The sequence below is a fragment of the Piliocolobus tephrosceles genome, chromosome 14 (genome assembly GCF_002776525.5).
Source record: "Piliocolobus tephrosceles isolate RC106 chromosome 14, ASM277652v3, whole genome shotgun sequence".
In the NCBI taxonomy this organism is placed as follows: domain Eukaryota; kingdom Metazoa; phylum Chordata; class Mammalia; order Primates; family Cercopithecidae; genus Piliocolobus; species Piliocolobus tephrosceles.
In genome coordinates, this window is record NC_045447.1 from 6079463 (window position 1) to 6099880 (window position 20418).

At 53.4% G+C, this 20418-nt stretch overlaps 1 protein-coding gene across 4 annotated transcripts in view; it reads right to left on the bottom strand.

Moving 5' to 3' along the window:
• The window catches only part of NTNG2 (netrin G2), a 68467-nt gene that overhangs the window by 13435 nt on the left and 34614 nt on the right, over positions 1 to 20418 (bottom strand). The window lies entirely within an intron of this gene.

Genomic DNA, 20418 nt, shown 5'->3' on the forward strand with positions numbered 1-20418 from the left:
TCTTTCTTTCTTTCTTTCTTTCTTTCTTTCTTTCTTTCTTTCTTTCTTTCTTTCTTTCTTTCTTTTCTCTCTCTCTTTCTTTTTCTTTCTTTCCTTCTTTCTTCTTTCTTTTCTCTTTCCATCTTTCTTTCTTTCTTTTCTTTCTTTCTTTCTCTTTCTTTCTTTTTTTTTTCTTTTTTTTTTTTTTTTTTTAGATGCAGTCTTGCTCTGTCACCCAGGCTGGAGGGCAATGGCATGATGTTGGCTCACTGCAACCTCCGCCTCCTGGGTTAAAGTGATTCTCTTCCCTCAGCCTCCTGAGCAGCTGGGATTACAGGCGCCCACCATCACACCTGGCTAATTTTTGTGTTTTTAGTAGAGACGGGGTTTTGCCATGTTGGCCAGGCTAGTCTTGAATTCCTGACCTCAAGTGATCCTCCCGGTAGGGCCTCCCAAAGTGCTGGGATTATAGGTGTGAAGCACTGTGCCCAGCCATATTGTATAATTTTCATTACAAAAAATGTTTAGGAAAAGTAAAGGGTTTTTTTTTTTTTTTTGAGACAGCGTCTTGCTCTGTCCCCCAGGCTGAGTGCAGTGTCACGATCACAGTTCACTGTAACCTCTGCCTCCCAGGTTCAAGTGATTCTCCTGGCTCAGCCTCCCAAGTAGCTGGAATTACAGGCATGTGCCACCACGCCTGGCCAGAGTGTCTTTTTAGGGTGATGGATATGTTCTAAAATCTGCTGTGGTGATGGTTGCACAACTCTGTGAATAACCTAAAAGCGACTGAATTGTACGCTTTAAATGTGTGGATTGTATGTGTGAATCACATCTGGCTAAAGCTGTGAGTGAATGAATGAATGGGGTGTGTGGAAACAGTGAAGGGCTTACCTGCATGCTGATAGCTTACAGGCTTTTCTTGCAGTATCTCTCCTAAAAATCTTCGGAGATTTGTTTTCCTATTTGTATAAACCTATCACATTGTGACCAGGCATGGTGGCTCATGCCTGTAATCCTAGCACTTTGGGAGCTGAGGTGGGCGGATCACCTGAGGTCAGGAGTTCAAGACCAGCCTGACCAACACGGTGAAATCCCATCTACTAAAACTATAAACATTAGCCAGGTGTGGTGGCAGGTGTGTGTAATCCCAGTTACTTGGGAGGCTGAGGCAGGAGAATCGCTTGAACCCAAGAGGTGGAGGTTGCAGTGAGCCGAGATCGCACCATTGCACTCCAGCCTGGGGCACAAGAGCAACACTTGGTCTCAACAAACAAACAAACAAACAAAAAACCCTATCACACTGTGCCTCAAAGGAAGGCTCCTGGGTAGAGAGCTGATGCGTGAGTGCTCACTTTGCATGAAGAACTGTTCTGAGAGTGCCACCCGAATTAGCACATCAGCCCTTCACAGCAGTCCTCCAAATGACATGTCATTATTATCTTCATTGTGCAGATGGGGAAACTGAGACCTGGGGTGGTGAAGTGAGCTGCCTGAGGTTCCACAGTTGGTAAGGGGTAGAGGCAGGACTTGAATCCAGGCAGCTCAATTCAGAGCCAAACTTAGTGTCTGCGTTCCTGGGTGGCCCATGTGGCCGGGAGCCCTGGTGGTGCTGTTGGGCGGGGCTTCTGCCGGGCTCATGTTGCACACAGCTGTGTGGCCTGCACAATTTTTTTTTTTTTTTTGAGACGGAGTCTCTACTCTACTGTCTCTATTTCACAGACAAGGAAACGAGGCAAGAGAAGTTAAGCAACTTGCCCAAGGTCACACAGCTGGTGAACCCCACTTTAGGAAGTGTCTCAAGCAGGCAGTGGGCAGAGCCTGAAGAGTCTCAGTGTGCTGGCTCTTGGACAGACACAGGCTCCTGGAACTGCAGCCACCCCACAGGTCCCCCAGACACAGGCACACCCTTCCCTTCCCTGCCTCAGGCTGCCGGCCTTCTGTGATTTCTCTCCCCTATTCTGGAAGGCCCTTGGGAGATGAAGTAAATGAAATAAATAAGCAAGCACATCGGAATAATTTGCCGAGCGCTCATACGTGGACAGACGCCACGCATTCTTAACCAAATCCTCGTGAAAACCCAGAAGGTGCTGCCCGTCCCACTTTACAGGTGAGAATGTGAGGCTCAGATGGGTCAAGGGCCAGGGCTCTGGGTGGAAGAAGCAGGCTTGGCACCCTCCGCATGGCACTAAAGCTGGATCTCACAGCCCCCTGCCCCCTGCGTGTCTCTCAGTACTGGCTTCGCGTCCATACCATGGGGACAAAGGAGGCCAGGAAAGGGGCCACTAAGCCAGATGCCCCCATGCCTGCCACCCATGGCCCTGCTTACCAATTCTGTGGCCAAGCCATGGCCAAGGAAATGCAGCCACAGAAGAAGAAAGAAGCCCCCTTTGCCACATGCCCTCCCGGCACCAGCCTCTGCCTGGATCTGGACCTGGGTGGGCAGTGTGGGCTCCTGGCTGCACTCCAGCCCAGATACTTCCCCTTCCTCTGTGGGATCAATTTTCCCAAGGGATTGCTCTCTGAATTTGACCCTCAGGAACCATCAATCTCACAGAAAACCATCACCTGGGCCACCTGATCCCCCGACACAGCGCTTTTCAGCTCATCCATCAGAAAGGGTGATTTAATAATGAACATAGAGACAGGGCAAGCTGGCCAGCCCACGAGGCCAGCAGACCCCTCCCAGGCCACCAGGGCTGTTCCCTCTCCACCCCTGCTCCATTGCAGAATCCCACGGCTTTAGCTCTTCAGACAGCAGCAGGAAGGCTCCATGGGACGGACACACACACACACACACACACACACACACACACACACACAGAGACAGAGAGAGAGAGAGAGAGAGAGAGGCTGAGTCAGCAGCCAGATTCTCACCCAGGTTTTGCTACTGATTTGCTAGGTGACCTTGAGCAAGTCACTTCTCTGGGTTTAATTTTTGGTCAATGTCTAACACGCTGCCCGGCACAGAGAAGGCGTTCAATGTTTGCAGAAAGAAGCAAGGGAGGAAGGCGATAATGCAAGGGAGCTCTCTGTGCAGCATCCAGCATGGAGTACCTGCTGGGTTAAAGGCTGGTGAGTGTCACGGCTGGGCTGCAGCGTCAGGTTGCATGGTGGCCAGACAGTCGGGTTCAAACCTCTGACCCCTCAGCCGGGCACGGTGGCTCAAGCCTGTAATCCCAGCACTTTGGGAGGCCGAGACGGGCGGATCATGAGGTCAGGAGATCGAGACCATCCTGGCTAACAGGGTGAAACCCCGTCTCTACTAAAAAAAATACAAAAAACTAGCCAGGCGTGGTGGCGGGCGTCTGTAGTCCTACCTACTCGGGAGGCTGAGGCAGGAGAATGGTGTAAACCCGGGAGGCGGAGCTTGCAGTGAGCTGAGATCCGGCCAGTGCACTCCAGCCTGGGCGACAGAGTGAGACTCCGTCTCAAAAACAAAACAAAACAAAACAAAACAAGACAAAACAAAACAAAACCCTCTGACCCCTCAAGCTGGGCAAAAGCAGGAAGGTGACCAGCCTTGGGGAATCAGTCAGCGTCCTGTAACCCTAGGAAGTGGCTGTTTCCACGTGGCAGGGCTGTCAGGGGTCGAGCTGAGCTGGTACCCTCGAGTGCTCAGCACTGGGTCTGGCACAGAGCAAGCCCTCCGGAAATGTCAGCTATTATTATTGCTGCTATTGTCAACAGCCAACAGGTGATAGAGGGAGGGATGGAGATGAGAGTACAGGGGCTCCCAGGTGCAAAGATCGGCCTTACCTGGCAGCCCCGAGGTGCCTGGCCCCAAGGGCAGGGCCCCTTATTCATGCTGTCCCCTCCAACATCCACCCCGGAGCCTGTCTCCGCAGCCTGCAGCTCCCCAAAATAGAGATAATCAACCTATTCTCCAGACCCCTGGGGCCGCCCACAAGGGGTGACACACACCCACTGGCCTCTTGGAGGATTCAGTAATATATTGCCAAATATTTATCCTTTATTTATTTACTTATCTTGAGATGGAATCTCGCTTTGTCATCTAGACTGGAGTGCAGTGGTTTGATCTTAGCTCCCTTCAACCTCCGCCTCCTGGGTTCAAGCAATTATCCTGCCTCAGCCTCCCGAATGGCTGGAATTACAGGTTCCCACCACCACATCTGGCTAATTTTAGTATTTTTAGTAGAGACGGGGTTTCACCACGTTGGCCAGGCTGGTCTCGAACTCTTGACCTCAAATGATCCGCCCACCTCAGCCTCCCAAAGTGCTGGAATTACAGGTATAAGCCACCATGCCCAGCCCTCACTGGCCTCTCAGGATCATTGCCCCACAGAGCCCCATGCCACAATGATTGCCAGATTTCCGAAATAAAAATACAGGACACAGAGTTACGTTTGAATTTTAGGCCCGGTACAGCGGCTCATGCTTTAATCTGAGCACTCTGGGAGGCCCAAGCAGGAGGATTACCTGACAACAGGAGTTCGAGACCAGCCTGGGCAACATAGTGAGACCCCCATCTCTACAAAAAATTTTTAAAAACTCTAAATTTATCAGGGCATGGTGGTGAGCATCTATCTTCCTAGCTACTTAGGAGACGGAGAAAGGAAGATCGCTTGAGTCCAGGAGGTTGAGGCTGCAGTGAGCCGTGACTGTGCCACTGCGCTGCCCTTCACCCTGGTTGACAGAGCAAGACCCTGTCTCTAAAAAAAAAAAAAAAAAAATTTAGATAAATAACTACTGATTTTGTTAGTATAAGTATATTCCATGAGATATTTGGGACATACTTATTCTAAAAAAAAAATGGTTCCCTTGTTTATCTGAAATTCGGGTTTAACTGGGCATCCCGTCTTTCATCTGGCAGGCCCACCTGCTACCTTGCTCACCAGTGTGGCTGTCTGGCCCCTCTGCCTGGACCCCGACTTCTCTCACGGCCTGACGTGGGGCGCACTCACTCGCTTGCTGGATGCTGGCCCTGCTACCAGCAAGGACAGAGTCACAGCCAGCTTCTCAGCTAAGTTTCCCTTTTTCTTGAATTGACAAGTCCCTACTAAGCCCCCGGAGACCACAACTGTTAGGAGGCAGCACCGGGCTTCACTTCCAGGGGAAAGCTCAGTCCAGACCACAGTTCTCCAGGAAACGTGGCAGGCCCAGCTGGGGGCCCGACAGCCACATGAAGGATGACAGGGACCCTGGCCCGTGCCAGGCGGGAGCGTGCCCTGCCCTGCGGGGAGGGGCAGGCAGTGCCTAGGAGCTGCTGCGGGGGCACCATCTGGACCCGGGCCTGGCACCGTCACTCCACAAAAATCGTGAGCGGGGCCCTTCCCTCCTCCCAGGGAGAGAGGAGCGGGGGGTTTGGAGAGTCTCCCAGACAGGAGGGCGGGTGGAATGTAGGTCAACTCCTGGCTGCCGGAAAGAGTGATGTCATCCACTCCTTGGGGGGAACGATGGAGGAAGCGGTGAGTTTGGGTGAGCGAGCCAGGGATGGTGCTGGAGCTGGGCAGGGAGGAGGAGGCCCCAGGGCTGGCTCCCTGCAAAGGCAAAGCCCCACAGGGATTTTAGGGGTTCATGGCGATGGCTCTGAACTGGGGTGGGCAGGTGCTGGGCGGGGAGAGCTAGTCCCCAACTTCTCTCAAAGCACCTCCTTGTAGGACCATGGGGGTTGCTGGTCCTAAATCACATTGCTGAGTCCTTCTTTCACGGTATGTTACCACCCATCTCCACATGATTACATGTCGGGTATACTGAGACTGGCCTCGAAGAGTTCTGGTACCTTGGGGGCTAAAGTTAGAGTACTATTTTAAAGCAGCCAGCAATGTTTTCCAATTTCTCTTGCCAGATAGTGCATTTATCTTTGGGTGAACAGTGTTCTTTTTGTTTCTGGAAAAACATTTTTCATGAGCTTCTGGGTTATGGACAAAATAACCTAAAGCAAATCTCAGATCTTACGTTGGCCTGGAGATGCTCGCACGGGAGGCTGGCGTGGTCTGCAGGATGAAGGAGGAGCCTGAAGCAACAAGGGCGCTACATTCCTGAGGACTCACAGAGCTAGGGTTGTGGGCCTGGACCGCAGTGAGGAAGGATGCCACCCTGGGAGGGGGCTGGGGGCTCACATGGCCAAGGGGCTTCCCCTCCCCAGCCAATGGGTGTCCGTGGCCAACGGATGGACAGCCTCGAGGTTGGTGATGACTAATGGAAATCCTCTCAAGTCCTTTTTTTAAAATTTTTTTTTTTGAGACAGAGTCTTGCTCTGTCATCACCCAGGCTGGAGTGCAACGGCGTGATCTCGGCTTACTGCAACCTCCGCCTCCCAAGTTCAAGTGATTCTCCTGCCTCAGCCTCCTGAGTTTCCAGGATTATAGGCACGCACCACTCTGCTCAGCTAATTAAAAAAATTTTTTTTACTTTTGTATTTTTAGTCAAGATGAGGGTTTCACGTTGTTGGCCAGGCTGGTCTCGAACTCCCGACCTCAGGTGATCCGCCCTCCCAAACAAAGTGCTGGGGTTACAGGCATGAGCCACCGTGCCTGGCCTCAAGTCCTTCTTTTCTACATGGTAATTCCCATCTGCTATGCCCAGGCCTGAGTCAAGGTGTCATGAAACACTGTGACCTGGGGGTCTTGGTCTTCTTTGCGGGGTTGGCAGAGATGTGTCCTTGGCTCGGGCAAGCAGTGTGGAGAGATGGGCAGCAGCCGGAGAAGCAACAAATGGTCAGGAGGGAAGCCTGCAGAGGCCAGCTTGATTAAGAGGTAACAAGTGACCAGAGGACACACGGATTTGAGGATCATGGTGAAAGGAACATGGTAGCAAACTGGACTTCTAGCTAATTCACGGGATGGGGGAGCCTCGGGCACGAGAGGGAAGGAGGCTGTTGGATGCGAGAGAACTTGAGATCGTTTGGGTCAAAGGACTGCCATTCAAACCTGAGACCCTGAGAAAGCAGGGAACCAACGGCAGAGCTGTGGGGACAGAGGGGAGGTCTGGGCAGTCTGGGTCGGTCACCTGGTGCAGCCTGGCTTTTCCAGGGTAATGTGGACAAATGCTGGCTGCTGCGCCTCCTGGAACGCAGTCAGGCCGGCAATTGAGTTCATTGGCTAAATCAAATTTGGGCTTCTGTGCGAAGCCCGTTTCTATTAAGTGCTTTAACATACCTCACCTCCTCAGTCTATTGATAAATCCTATTACCCATTACAAAGCCAGAGGCAGCTTCCTTGCATACAAGACAGAGGCTGACGGGCGGGTGCTGGGGGGCTTGGGTGTGAGGCTTAGGGGTAACACAGTGGGTATGGCCAGAGCCTGTGAAGGCACCCCCAGCCTGAGCAGCCTAGCTGACTTCAGCAAGGTTGCATCTTCCCCTGTAGGAAGGCCCAACACCCCTGAGGGAAGGACCAGGTCCAGGTGGTAGCCCAGAGAGGCCCCATTACTCACACAAGGAAAACAGGAGAAGGAGCAGGGTGTGATGGTGGAAGAGTGGGAGGTGACAGGGGTGGGTGCTAGCAAGCCCAGCTGATCCTGCTTCTCTGCCTCCTAGCGCCTATATTCCCGTCTCTTTCTTCTCTGGAAAGAGTTCCAGATAGTAAGACTTCTTTGTTCATGTAAGTTCATTTGTTCATGAATAAATAAATGAATGACTGAATTAATGAATGAATTCCACACATATACAGCACGCCTACCTGGTTCTGGGTGCTGGTGCTACGGTGAGAACAAGCCAGACCCCATCCCTGCTCCCTTGGAGCTCAGAGCCTATGGGGGCGGGTGTCAGACGTGTACGTGCATAGCTCTGGTAGCTATGGCAAGGCTGTGGGATTGCCGCCAGCCGCCAAGGCTGGAGAAGGGGACCGAGGGGCTGGTTGCACAGGTCTCCAGCCTTCAGGAGCTCCAGAGAAGTGCTCACTGAGCCAAGCCCTGACGGGTGAAGAGTTTGCCAGACGGGAAGGCCGGGGAAGGCCAGGTCACGTTCCAGGCAGAAGGACTAGGCCGTAGGCCAGCTGGAGGGACCCAACCTTCGGGGTGGCTGGTCTTGGGAGTCTCAGAGCCCAGGCTGCAGAAGGAGGTGAGAGGGCGAGTCTGTGATCACAGAGCATGGACTTGAGTCTTAGGTCAGTAGAAGACCACGAGAGATACTGTGCAGAGAAGTGACTGGGTTTGTGTTTAGGGCCAAAAAACTACAGAAAGGGCAAGACTGAAGGGAGGGAGGGAAGGAGGTCAGTCATGTCCCCAAACCAAAACCTGAAACCAGCCTGCACCTCTGTTCTAGAGGGCAGGGCTGCTGATGGGGGTGTCCACCTTGGGATCTAGTTCAGGCTGAGAGTGGGATGGAGGGATGGTTAGAAGCTTTGCTCCACAGAGTGGAAAGAGGCCTCCAGGAACCGAAGCATGAAGTGGGTGCCTCAACGTGGGGGAGAAGCACAGAGAAGCCCCGAGCCCAGGGCAGTCAAGCCAAGACCTCTGGTGAACCCTGGGCCCCCGTGGAGGCCTCCGCTCATCCTGTGGGTCTGCGTCTGTGAGCAGGGGTGCAAGGCAGCCGTGTGGAGTGTGATGTGTCTATGACTGGGTGCTTCTGGAAGCGGATTCGCGAGTGTGGGTGGGGCAGGTGTGTGTTTATGTGTGAGTCAGGGGCACGTTACAGATGAGTGAATGCCTGCGTGTGTGTGTGACTTGGCGGGTACATCTAAGGGAGCATCTGTGCGTCTAAAACAGGCTTCATATGGGATGAAGGGCCAGGGATCCTCTGCAATGACCCCCCCCACCAACGCTCCCTCTGCTGAGATGTGGAGGGAGGCAGCCCAGCCCAGGGGCAGAACAAGGCCTGAGGATGAGCCTGGATGTGGCCTGTCCTCTGCCACCCAACTTCCCCTCTCCAGCCCCGTCTGTCCTGCCCAATCGCAGCTGGTGAGGCCCAGCAAGCCACAGAGCTGGGGTGGGGGGACAGGAGCCTGCCAGGTGTCGTGGCTACAGACCCAGTGGGAGTGGCCCATGCAGAACTGGGTGGGGCTCAGTCCCCGTCCACTGTTGGTGGCAGCACTCTCTTCCGAAGTCCCTTTGGCTGTATCTACTATGAGTTGAGCTTCTCACTCCTGCATGACTGTTGACTGATGAAGGGACAGAGGCCAGAGCTGGAGATGAAGCTGAGGAGCTCCACTCGGCCCCCAGGTGAGTGACGGAGGAACATGAGCTGTGTGTTCAGGTGACAAAATACCGACTCCTTTGAGGGATCCATGGCTCCCCTTCCTCAGGCACCTCCTGAGTGTTGGGACTTGAGCCAGCAAGTTTCAGACAATCTTTACGACAGCAGGATCCCGTTTTACAGGTGGGGAAACTGAGGCCTGGAGAAATGGAAGAGACTTGCCAGAAAAGAGCAAATGGAAAGAGCTGGAATCTCAGGCAGGCTGCTCGCTGGCACCGTGATGTGCCACTCTTTACTCAGGACAAAGGGACTCCTGTGAGCCACCCGGGTGGGCCACCCTGGGTTGTCAGGATGGCCATGGAGTCTCTAGAAGGTGTGAGAAGCAGGGTTTCTGACCTAAATATGAAATCAGTCAGCCTTTCCTCCTTACGCATGCTGGTGGGCCCTCTGTCCTGTCAGCTCTCCGCCCACCCCAATCACTTCCTCGGCTTCTGTCCCCAGTGTCCCTCCCGCGCTCCCCGCAGCTATCTTCAGTCCTGGTGGATTCTTCCCATCCCAACGCCAACGCTGCCGCGCCTCCCGCCTTTCAGAAACAGCCCTCTCCCCTCCCCATTCCCCCAGCAGCTCACACCCCATCTCCCTGCTCCCCTTCCGAGCCAAATGTTTTCAAAGCTTGCCTACACCCCCTCTTTTCTACCCCTTATTCACTCTTTTAAAAGTGTTGGCATTCACCCCGAAACTACCCCACGATGGCCTTCATCCCGGGCTCTGCCCTGGGTGCGTCTGCTGTGACCTCTATCTTCCCAGATCCATGGGTACACGCTGGCTCCTCCACTTGGACCTTCGGCAGCACGGACACGGGTGGCCGCTGCCCTGGAGGCACGGCTCTCGCGTGGTTTTGGGGCACCGCCCTGCCAGATCCCCCTCTCTCTGATCTCAGGGCTGCAGACCGCCCGGCTCCCCGGCTCTCCTCTCGGAAGTCTCGCACGCCCCCACGGCGGGCGTCATCGGCACCACGGAGCTCAGGACTCCCTGCGCCCAGTCTCGCCTGCGCTTCACACTCAAAAGGCCCAAATGCTCCGGATGCCTCCAAAACGCTCACAACCAACAGGTCCAAAATAGAAGTCAGGCTTCCTCCAGTGCACAGCCGCGCTGGAAGACGGCCTGGCAGTTTCTTATAGAGTTAAACACGCTCACCAGACGACCCAGCCGTCCACACCTGGGTGCTTACCCAAGAGAAGCGAAAACTTATGTTCACCCAAAAACCTTGCCACGAATGTTTATAGCAGCTCTATTCATAATCACCCCAGACTGGGAGCCACCGAAACGTCCTTCCACGGAGACTGGGTAAACAGACCGCGGTGTGCCGTGCACAGGGCATAGTCCTACTCAGGAGTGAGGAGCCTAAGCCACGCAGGTGGCCGCGCCATGAGCCTCAGAGGCAAGTCGAGGACAAAGGAGACCCCTTGAAAAAGCCACCTGCTGCACGACTCCACTTACAGGAGATTTTCAGAAAAGATGGGGAGCAGATTGGGGGCTTCCAGGGGTTTTGGGACCGGGACCGTGGGGGCTCCAGAGGGTAGCACAGGGAGTTTTTGGAGAGACAGGCTGTTGTGGACCCAGGCTGTGGTGGCAGTTACATGAAGCTATCCACGTGCTAAAATCCCTAGAACTGTACCCCCAACAGGTCCATTTTGCTATATGAAATATAAAAATAAAAAAATTAAGAAATTAAAAAAATTCCCCTCCAGAAAATGCCCTCACCTTTGTCCCCATTTGACGAGGCAACATCTCCATCCACCCAGCGTCTCAAAGCCGGATGCCTGGGAGTTCCCCACGATGCCTCTCGCCCCCTGCTCCCACCAGCCACTCAGCAACACTGCCACCAAAGGCCACCTCCAGGTGGCCCACATCACAGCCCCTGTCCCCGCCAGAACCCCGCCAGGCTGCTGTCGGTCTCGGAAGGACCCGCCTGGTCTCCTGCTGGCCTCCAGCACCACCACCCCCAACTCAGATTTCCAAACACCAGAAATCAGATCACACCTCTCCCCTGCCTGTAGCCCTCCCACCAAACTTCAACCAAAACCAACTTCCTCCCGCGGCTGCAGGACTGGCATGATCGGGCCCTGCCTGCTTTTCTTTGGAATCTTACCCACCCACCACAGCCGCATCACATTGAGTCCTTAGAAGGCACTGCGCCTGTCCCACCTGCTGTCCCCTGCCACAAATGCTGTGCCCCCGTTCCCCCTTCGGGTTTCTCTTTGCTTTCCCCAAACCCTGGGTCCAGGTCTCAGGTTGGTTCCCAGCTCCACACCCACATTGCCCTGGGTTTTGAGATAGGGTCTTGCTCTGTCACCCAGTCTGGAGTGCAGTAGCACAGTCATAACTGAGTGCAGGCTTGACCTCCTGGGCTCAAGCAATCCTCCACCTCAGCCTCCCAAGTAGCTGGGACCACAGGTGCACACCACCGTGCCTGGCTAATTTTTGTATTTTTTGTAGTGACAGGGTTTCACCATGTGGCCCAGGCTGGTCTTGAACTCCTGCACTCAAGCAATCCGCCAGCCTCAGCCTCCCAAAGCGCTGGGGTTACAGGTGTGAGCCACCGTGCCTGGCCTTGCCCTGGGTTCCTTCTCACCTGAGGGCACTTGGGGGTACTGGGTTTGTGGATTCCTGCTCTGCCACTATAGAAGCGTCAGCCCCGCCATGCTCTTGGACCCTGGCACCCTGCTGTGTTCAGCACGTCCTAGGTGCCTGCTGTGGGCCAGATCACGTCTCCCAAAAAGATATGTTGACATCCTGACCCCCATTGCCTGTGAATGTGACCTTACATGGAAATGGGGTTTTGTGGAGGTGATGAGGATATAAGCTAAGCTGACATCATGCTGGAGGAGGGCGGGCCCTTATTCGATGTGATTGATGTCCCGGTGGGAAGAGACACGGGGAGACAGCGTGTAAGACAGACGCTCAGGGAGTGGACAGCCGCAAGACAAGGCAGAGACTGGAGTGACGCAGCTGCAAGCCCAGGAATGCCAGAGGCTGCCGGCCCCGCCAGGAGCGAGTGGAGGGCGGAGGGTGTGGGACAGGTTCCCTCCTGCAGGGTCCACAGCGAGCCCAGCTGCACCCTGATTTCGGACTCCTGATCTCCACCCAGTTTGTGGTACTTTGTTATGGAGGCTCCAAGAAACCAAGGCAGTGCCCATTAGAAATATGTGTTAATTCATCCCCACAAGGTCTGAGAAAAAACATCTGTTGAGTGAATTAATATGATGGCAAGAAAGCTCGCAGAGGAAATGCCTTCTCAGGCAAGAGAAGAGGGAACCCCGATTCTGCCCAGTGCCACTGGGAAAGCATTGCTGTGCGTGACTCTCTCCCAAGCACCTGCAGGGCTCCCCGAGCCTCCTGTGACCCCGGCCAAGCCTGAGATACCCCTCCTGCCCTCTCTGCCCCACCCAGCAGTGGAGCAGAGCCAAAGACCAGAGGAGACCCCAGGCCCAGGGGCCAACCACCCCCCTTGGCAGTGGACCTCCCCAACTCTTTAGCACAGTCTGGCCCCTTCCCAACACCAGCACTTCTCAGTGGAGGCTGACGTGGTCTTGAATTGTGCATGCCAGCTTTTTGGTGGGAAGCAGTAGTTCAGGGGGCCTGGGAGGTACAGTTGAAGGTGTGTGAACTGCACCTAACAAAATGTCTGTCCCCAAAGAGCTGGGTGTCCCCAAAGAGTTGGGTTTATTTTATGTTTTAAATTTTTATTTATTTATTTATTTTTTGAGATGGTGTCTCACTCTGTTGCCCAGGCTGGAGTACAGTGGTGCGATCTCGGCTCACTGAAGCCTCCATCTTCCGGGTTCAAGTGATTCTCCTGCTTCAGCCTCCTGAGTAGCTGGGATTACAGGCACCCGCCACCATGCCTGGCTAATTTTTTGTATTTTTAGTAGAGATGGGGTTTCACCATGTTGGTCAGGCTGGTCTTGAACTCCTGACCTCAGGTGATCCACTCACCTCGGCCTCCCAAAGTGTTGGGATTACAGGCGTGAGCCACAGTGCCCAGCCAAGAGTTCGGTTTAAAAAAATGAAAAGCACAACATGAAGCTGCCTTTCCAGGGACTCTCCAAATATTTTGAGATCATGGGCTCCCTTTGAGAATGGAACAAAAACTAGGGGCTCTCACCAACTGACTGCACACACACGACACTTAGCATATATTTCAGGGAGTCCATGGATCATTGAGGCTCACCCTTTGCCCTCCTGAGAGCCCATAGGCCGCAGCAGAAGAATCTCCAGGCCCTCTGTGATCTGCTGTTCTTTCCGTGCAACCCCAACAGCCATGGCTCCTCTCCCTGGATGGTCTCACTTAAACCCCAGGGAGATTGTCTCCATTTTGTGGAGGTGGGAAGGAGGCAAAGACAGGTTAGGCAACTTGCCCAGGGTCACACCTAATCCAGAATTTGCACCTGGACAGTCTGACATGGAGACCACCCACCCATCTATTTCCTTTATTTTTTAGTGTGCTAAAATATATGTATATATTTATCACCTTACCATTGTTTTTTTTTTGAGAGATGGAGTCTCTCTCTGTCGCCCAGGTTGGAGTGCAGTGGTGCGATCTCAGCTCACTGCAACCTCCACTTCCCTGGTTCAAGTGATTCTCCTGCCTCAGTGTCCCAAGTGTCTGTGATTACAGGCGCCCACTACCACACCTGGCTAATTTTTGCATTTTTAGTAGAGACAGGGTTTCACCATGTTGTCCAGGCTGGTCTCGAACTCCTGACCTCAAGTGATCCGCCCGCCTTGGCCTCCCAAAGTGCTGAGATTACAGGCACGAGCCACTGCACCCAGTCACCTTACCGTTGTTAAGTGTACAGTCTGTTGGCATTAGTACATCCACAGTGCTGTGCAAGCTCTGTCACCATCTCTCTCCAGAACTTTAAATCATCCCAAACTGAAGCTGTCTCCATTAAATACTAACCCCTATTCCACCTTCCCCCAGCCCCTGGCAGCCATCATTCTACTTTCTGTCTCTATGAATTTGATGACTCCAGGGACGTCGGGTAAGCAGAATCATATGGTATTTGTCCTTTTGTGTCTGGCTTATTTCACTTAGCATCACGTCCTCAGTGTTCATCTGTGTTGCAGCATGTGTCAGGTTCTCCCTCCTTTTTAAGGCTGAATCATATTCCATTGTATGGATGGGCCACATTTCGTGTCTCCATTTGTTGATGAACAGTTGTGTCGTTTCTACCTTTTGGCTACTCAGAATAAAGCTGCTATAAACATGGGTGTACAAGTATCTGTTCGAGTCTCTTCTTTCAATTCTGTTGGGTCTATACCTAGGAGCAGAATTGCTAAATCTATATTTAACTTGTTCAGGAGCCACCATACTGTTCTCCACTGTGGCTGCACCGTTTTTGTTCCCACCAGCAATGCATGAATGTTCTGATTTTTCCACATCCTTGCCGACACTTGTCATTTTTTGCTTGTCCAGTAACAGCCATCCTCATGGGTACCTCCATCTATTTTGTTTTCATTGAGATGGGGGGGGTCTCACTATATTGCCCAGGCTGGTCTTCAACTCCTGGACTCAAGTGATCCTCCTGCCTCAGCCTCCGAAAGTGCTAGGATTATAGGCACCAGCCACCACACCCCAGCCTTTCCATCTATATCTCAACCTTCTGGCCTCAGTTTCCTCATCTATGTCATGGGGACAATGATCCTCACAGGACAGGACTTAATGAGGAAATGCACATAAAGGACTCAGGATGCTACCTGGGCTATGGGAATTCTTGGTGAATGACAGTTAATATCGCTGAGGGAGGAGGCTCTGCCTTCCCGGAGTTTCAAGGAGTCAGCGCAGGCAGAATAACATCACAGAATTCCCTTCTTGCCCCTGTTTTTCCTGTAGAGCAGCTGAGAAAGAGATGCAGGGAGGGTGGGTACAGGAATAGGGTGACTGAAATCGCCTGTCTCTGCACTCCCCTCCCCGCACCCACCTGCCCACCCTCCACGGTTTTCTTGCCTCTGCTGTTTCTATTCTCGTCCAGTGTCCGACCATCTCCGGTTACGGGGCGATCAATAGGGACAGGACGTTTATGAAAGAAATCAAGAAGGCAAGAAAGAGGGGAGGGGGGTCAATGGGGGGAAAACCAGGTTGAGGGAGGCCCAGGGACATAGAGCAACTAGACCCCCGCAGGGTCTGGGGGAGCTGGGTCTGCAGGAGCTGGGCTTGGCCACTCCAGAGCTCAGATCTGCCCATCTGGGCCCAGCTCGGCCTCTGGGATCTCACGGGTTTCCTCTTGCTCAAGGACTTCAACCTCCTCCTGGGCAGAAAGGGGGTGAGGATGCAATGCCTGGCACGTAACCAATAAATGGTACCTGCCTTTCCTGTTCCCTTAATCCACATTTATTCCTGTTGAGCAGAATGGGCGCACAAGACCTTAATTTGGTGCAAAGGACCTCCCTTCATCATCTCCCACAAACACCACCCACTGGGCTTGAATACCTCCAGGAATGGGGAACTCATTCCTCCTTTCCTGTTCCTGCTGGCAAAGGACCTGCTGGGCTGCCTCCCTGGAGCTTCCAAGGGTTTTCTGGGCAGAGGAACTTGCATGGGATGATGCCCCCTTCCTTCTGACTCCCAGGTCTGGAGTGGGCAGGGCTGGCTGGGCTGTTTTGCTGTTTTGCCCCTGCCCTGGCTCCAGTGTGTTGGCCCTGCCTCGGGCTCATCGAATGCGGCTGCTACCACAGCTGCAGGAGGACACTGAGCATTTCAGAGCAGGGGTGCCCCCTGGCAGCTAGTGAGCTGCCCTGGGCTGCAGGTGTATTTTGTTTTCCCTGCACAGAGTTTAAACAACTTTTTGAAGTAGGTGCCAATATTTTTGAAAGCAGGAGACTTTATATAGATACTGCTGTGCACCTTCCTTTGTTACTGCAGAAGATCTGGAATGTTTGGCCTGCTGTCTTGTGAGGGGCCTGCTGTCTCCATTTCTCCCCAGGCCACACCCTTCACTTCTGGTGGTACCATAGGCACCCATATACATTATCTTCTTCTCATTATTTTTATTATTCTTTTGAATTTATTTATTATTTTTAGTTTTTTAGAGACAGGATCTCTTTCTGTCACCCAGGCTGCAGTGCTGTGGCACCATCATAGATCACTGCAGCCTCAACTTCCCAGGCTCAAGTAATCCTTCTGCCTCAGCCTCCCAAGTAGCTAGGACTACAGGCGCACACCACCATGCCTGGCTTCCACAGAAGCTATGTTCCCAGCCTCTGCAGACATTTGGGACTGCAACCCCTGTGAACCCAGAGGCATGCTTCCACACTCCTTCTAGTACCTGGGTTGGGTGCAGGAATGGCCCCATATCTAGGCAGCCCCGATCCTAAGCCTCCTCGCCTTCCCTCTCCCACCGTCTAACCAGAGGAATGAGACACTGGGATAAGCTCTTTGAATATAGCATTTCATTGACTCCTCACAACCGGCAGCTGACGACATTACTATTTCTCCATTTTGCAGATGAGAAAACTGAGGTTCCAACAGGTTATGGTCATCCATCTCCATGGAGGCAGCAGCTTCCACCTCTCCAGCTCACTTGAGGAGCTTTGCAAAGACACAGCCTTCCGGACCTCACCCGAAGCCTCCCAGTCCCAAAGCTCTCAGTGGTGGGGCTGGGGAACCCTGTCTTAAACGGTTCTCCTGTGAGATGCTGGGTCAGGTTTGGGCCCCGCTTCTCTTAATGGTTGTGTGGAGGGTGGGAGCAGAGGCTCCTCCCGCTCCAAGCACCATAAAGGGATGATCTCATTCCTCCTCAAATCCAGATTCTGCCCCAGATTTGCCGCACAGTCTGAAGCCAACCACTCTCCAAGCTCCGCACCTGAGTTTCCCCATGTGTGGAAGGAGAAAATAGCTCCCGCCCCCTGCCTGCCTTCCAGGAACGGGCACGTGGAGCAGGCTCCGCGGGAGGCAGGGAGGGGGTGTGGCTGGGACTTGCAGGTGCCTGTGCGTCTCTCAGCCACTGGCACCCCACCTGCCCCCTGTGGTGGGGCTGGAGCTCAGTCTGTCCCCACCTCTTGTCCCCCTCACCATTTGTACCAGTCCCTCCTTCCCAGGACCCTGGGCTGGCTGCAGCTGCTCCAGTTCCTCCTCCGCAGCCAGGTGCTTCTGTCCTCCCCCTCCTGCCTACACCGTTGCCTGCCATTGGGGTCCCCCTTGGAGCTGGAAATCGCTGACTTGAGTGGCAGAGCAGGGAGCCATCATCCTTCAAAGAACCTTCAATTCTGAGGGGAGTCCTGTGGTATGGCCCCATCATATAGGCTATCTGAGCTCCAGGTGGGCTCAAGTCAGAGCTGGGACCAGAAATGAGGCAGCCACCAGGCCAGGGCTAGGGACCGCTCGGTGGCTGAGGCCGTCTCGAGCCCGGACACGCTTGTGTCTGGATGTTAGCTGTCTGCCATGTAGTGGCGCTGTGCAATCTCCTTCCATTCCCTGACCTCACAGGCCTCAGCCTCCTCATCTGAAAACATGAAGCTGGGGGAGCACTGCCCCCGCAGGGAGAGCTCCAGGGGTGGGGATCAGGTCTGGCTTGCTCAGTGCTGTGTCTTTGGCTTGTGGGATCTGAACCATTCAATAACCATTGGGAAATTAAACGACTATTGATTAAACAAGAAAATACACATGAAGCCGTTAATAACAGCACTCAATAGCAAATGAGCCCGTAGCAAATGCTGGATAAACATTTGCTGTTCTTGTTAGCGGACCGCAGCGGAGCCACTGGGCAACATGGCGGTCATGAAATTCTGAGGGAATCCCCAGAACAGGTTCAGTGTGAAATCCCAGAGCCTGGGAACCCCCAGGGGTCCCTGGTGCCCACTCAGGAACTTCGGGTCCCACATCCCCCTTTGCCACGGGTCCTGTGTCTCTGGCTTCTCAGCACGGCTGGACTTTCCCAGGGGAAATGAAGAGGTAAAAGGGGAGGTAGCTTCAGCCCTTCCTTGAACCGTCTAACCCGACCCAATTCAACGACAAGCCAAGCTGCCGCCTGAAGAGTGTTTACTGTCTCTCTGAATGGATTGCACACTCTCGCCACCACCTCGGCTCCTCCCTGCTGCCCGCAGGGGCTGGGTGCCAAGGGGAACCACCTCCAGGGAGACATGGGCTCCAGGCAGCCTCAGTTCTCTTGTCACAGATGGGAAATCGAGACAGGGTGCAGAGGGGCAGGGTTTGAACCCCAGGTCATCCTGCTGGGGTTGAAGTGGCACCACCAGACCCTGACCGTCACAGGCCTAGTCTGGACCCTACAGCTGGCCCAGACATGAGGGCCCCACATGAGCCGCCTTATGAAATGTAAGGCAGGGTCCTTGAACAGTTGCCTGAAGATGAGGGTTTCCCTGAGCAGCCCAAGGTCAGAAGACAAGCCAGGAGCCTGCAGGGCCTGGGGAGCTGGTTCCCAGCCCTGAGCTGCTGAGCCCGGGGATTGGTGGGTGTCTAGAAACAACCAGACAATGGCATTCCAAGGGCAGAGGTCACAGAGATGCCCAGAGGCTGAAAGTCTGGATACCAGCTTCCACCACAGTGCCTGTATATGGGGTGTTTTCCAGAACATTCCTGATTTTGAATATCCTGTCCCAATTGAGGTGGGTTAGAGATCACGGGTATCAGAACCACGGGCCCCTGTCTGCACCTGCTTCACTCCCATCTGCCAGACTTGAAGCTGACTCCGGCTTCATGAACAACCTGCCTTTGCCTTTGCCCACCTGGAATCCACACACACTGTCAAAGTGAAACAAAATGCAAACACAAGCTGGAAACAGCAGCACCACAGTGGCCTGTCCAGCCTCACCATGCAGGCATCACCACAGCACATGGCTGGCAAACGGGCTTCCAGCCTTTCTCCCCAACCCATGATGTTTGTCCCCGTCTTGTATACACTTACAGCCAATGTGTGTTCAAGACGCAGAAATGATACACAAGGCGTATCATATATTTTACAAAAACAGGATTATGCTCTACATGCCATATGGCAAATCACTTTTTCCACTTGTCAGGCATTACAGATTTGGGTGGGCATTGAGAGCCTGCAGTGGAGAGATGCCCACAGTGAATGATCATCCCAGCTGGGCTCCCCAGGTGCAGCCCCTGCCTGCACCTGCCTAAGCCAGGCTCCTGGCCCGGACTGCCCTAGCACCCTTGGGTCTCAACTCTCTCCTCCCTCAGCCCACCCCAGCCCTCTCACTCCATTATTTTGTCCAATTTTTTTTATTAAACACTTTTTTTTTTTTTTTAGCACATACTATGTGCCAGGCATTGTTCTGAGTACTTCATCAACTTTAACTCATTTAACCCTCACCATAATCCAGCAAGAGAAGTATGCTTGTTACCATCCCCATTCTACAGATGGCCCAGGGAAGACGGCATTGCCCCCACAGACTGGCATATCATCTGCCAAAAGTATCAATGACTTAGGACAGCACAGAACCATGTATTCATCCACAATCTAAACAGTTTTTGGGAGGTAAAGGCTGCTTTCTTCTCCTATGACAGTCTTTTGCCTTCCTCAAAGTTTCCTCAAAACACATTCCTCTCCAGAGCTGGGCAAGAAAGAGCTGCTCAGCAGGTCTGGGTTGTCCACACCCTGCACATTCCAAAGAAAGCCCTGACTCTGGCCTGGCTTCTGCGAGGTGACCCTTAATCCATAAGCCCTTGGAGTGTCCTGTCTAGAAAGAGTGTCCATGTTTGCCTGCGGGTCTTGGCACACATCAGAAAGCCTATGCTGATGAGATTTACTGGGGGGCCTTGGGCCATGTAGTATCAGCTCGACCTCTGCAGGGATTGGAGCCAAAGACCAGCCACATCATCAGCAATGCCTCTACCATCAACTCCCAATAAAAACTCTACACTGAGGCTTCGGTAAGCATCCCTGCCTGGCGGTAGCTCACAAGTGTTGTCCCATGTCACTGCCGGGAGAATCAAGTGCTGTCTGCACAACCCCACTGGAAGGGGACAATGAGAAGCTTGCACCTGGTATCTCCTGGACCTAGACCTTTGCACCTTTCCCTGTTGCTGATTTTAATCTGTATCCTTCATTGTAATAAATCATAACTGTGAATATAGCAGCTTTGCTGAGTTCTGTGAGATTTTCTAGTGAACCATGGAGCCTGAGGGTGGTCTCAGAAACCCCTGAATGTGCGAGCCCATTCACTGAGTCAGTGGACAGCCTCAGAGCACTTCTCACAGTCAGCACCAGGAGTTAGCCCAGCCCTGCCCAGACAGACTCCACTCCTGCTCTCCACACCTCCAACACATGTACTTCCTTCCTCCAACACTGTACTTCCTTCCTCCAACACATGGACTT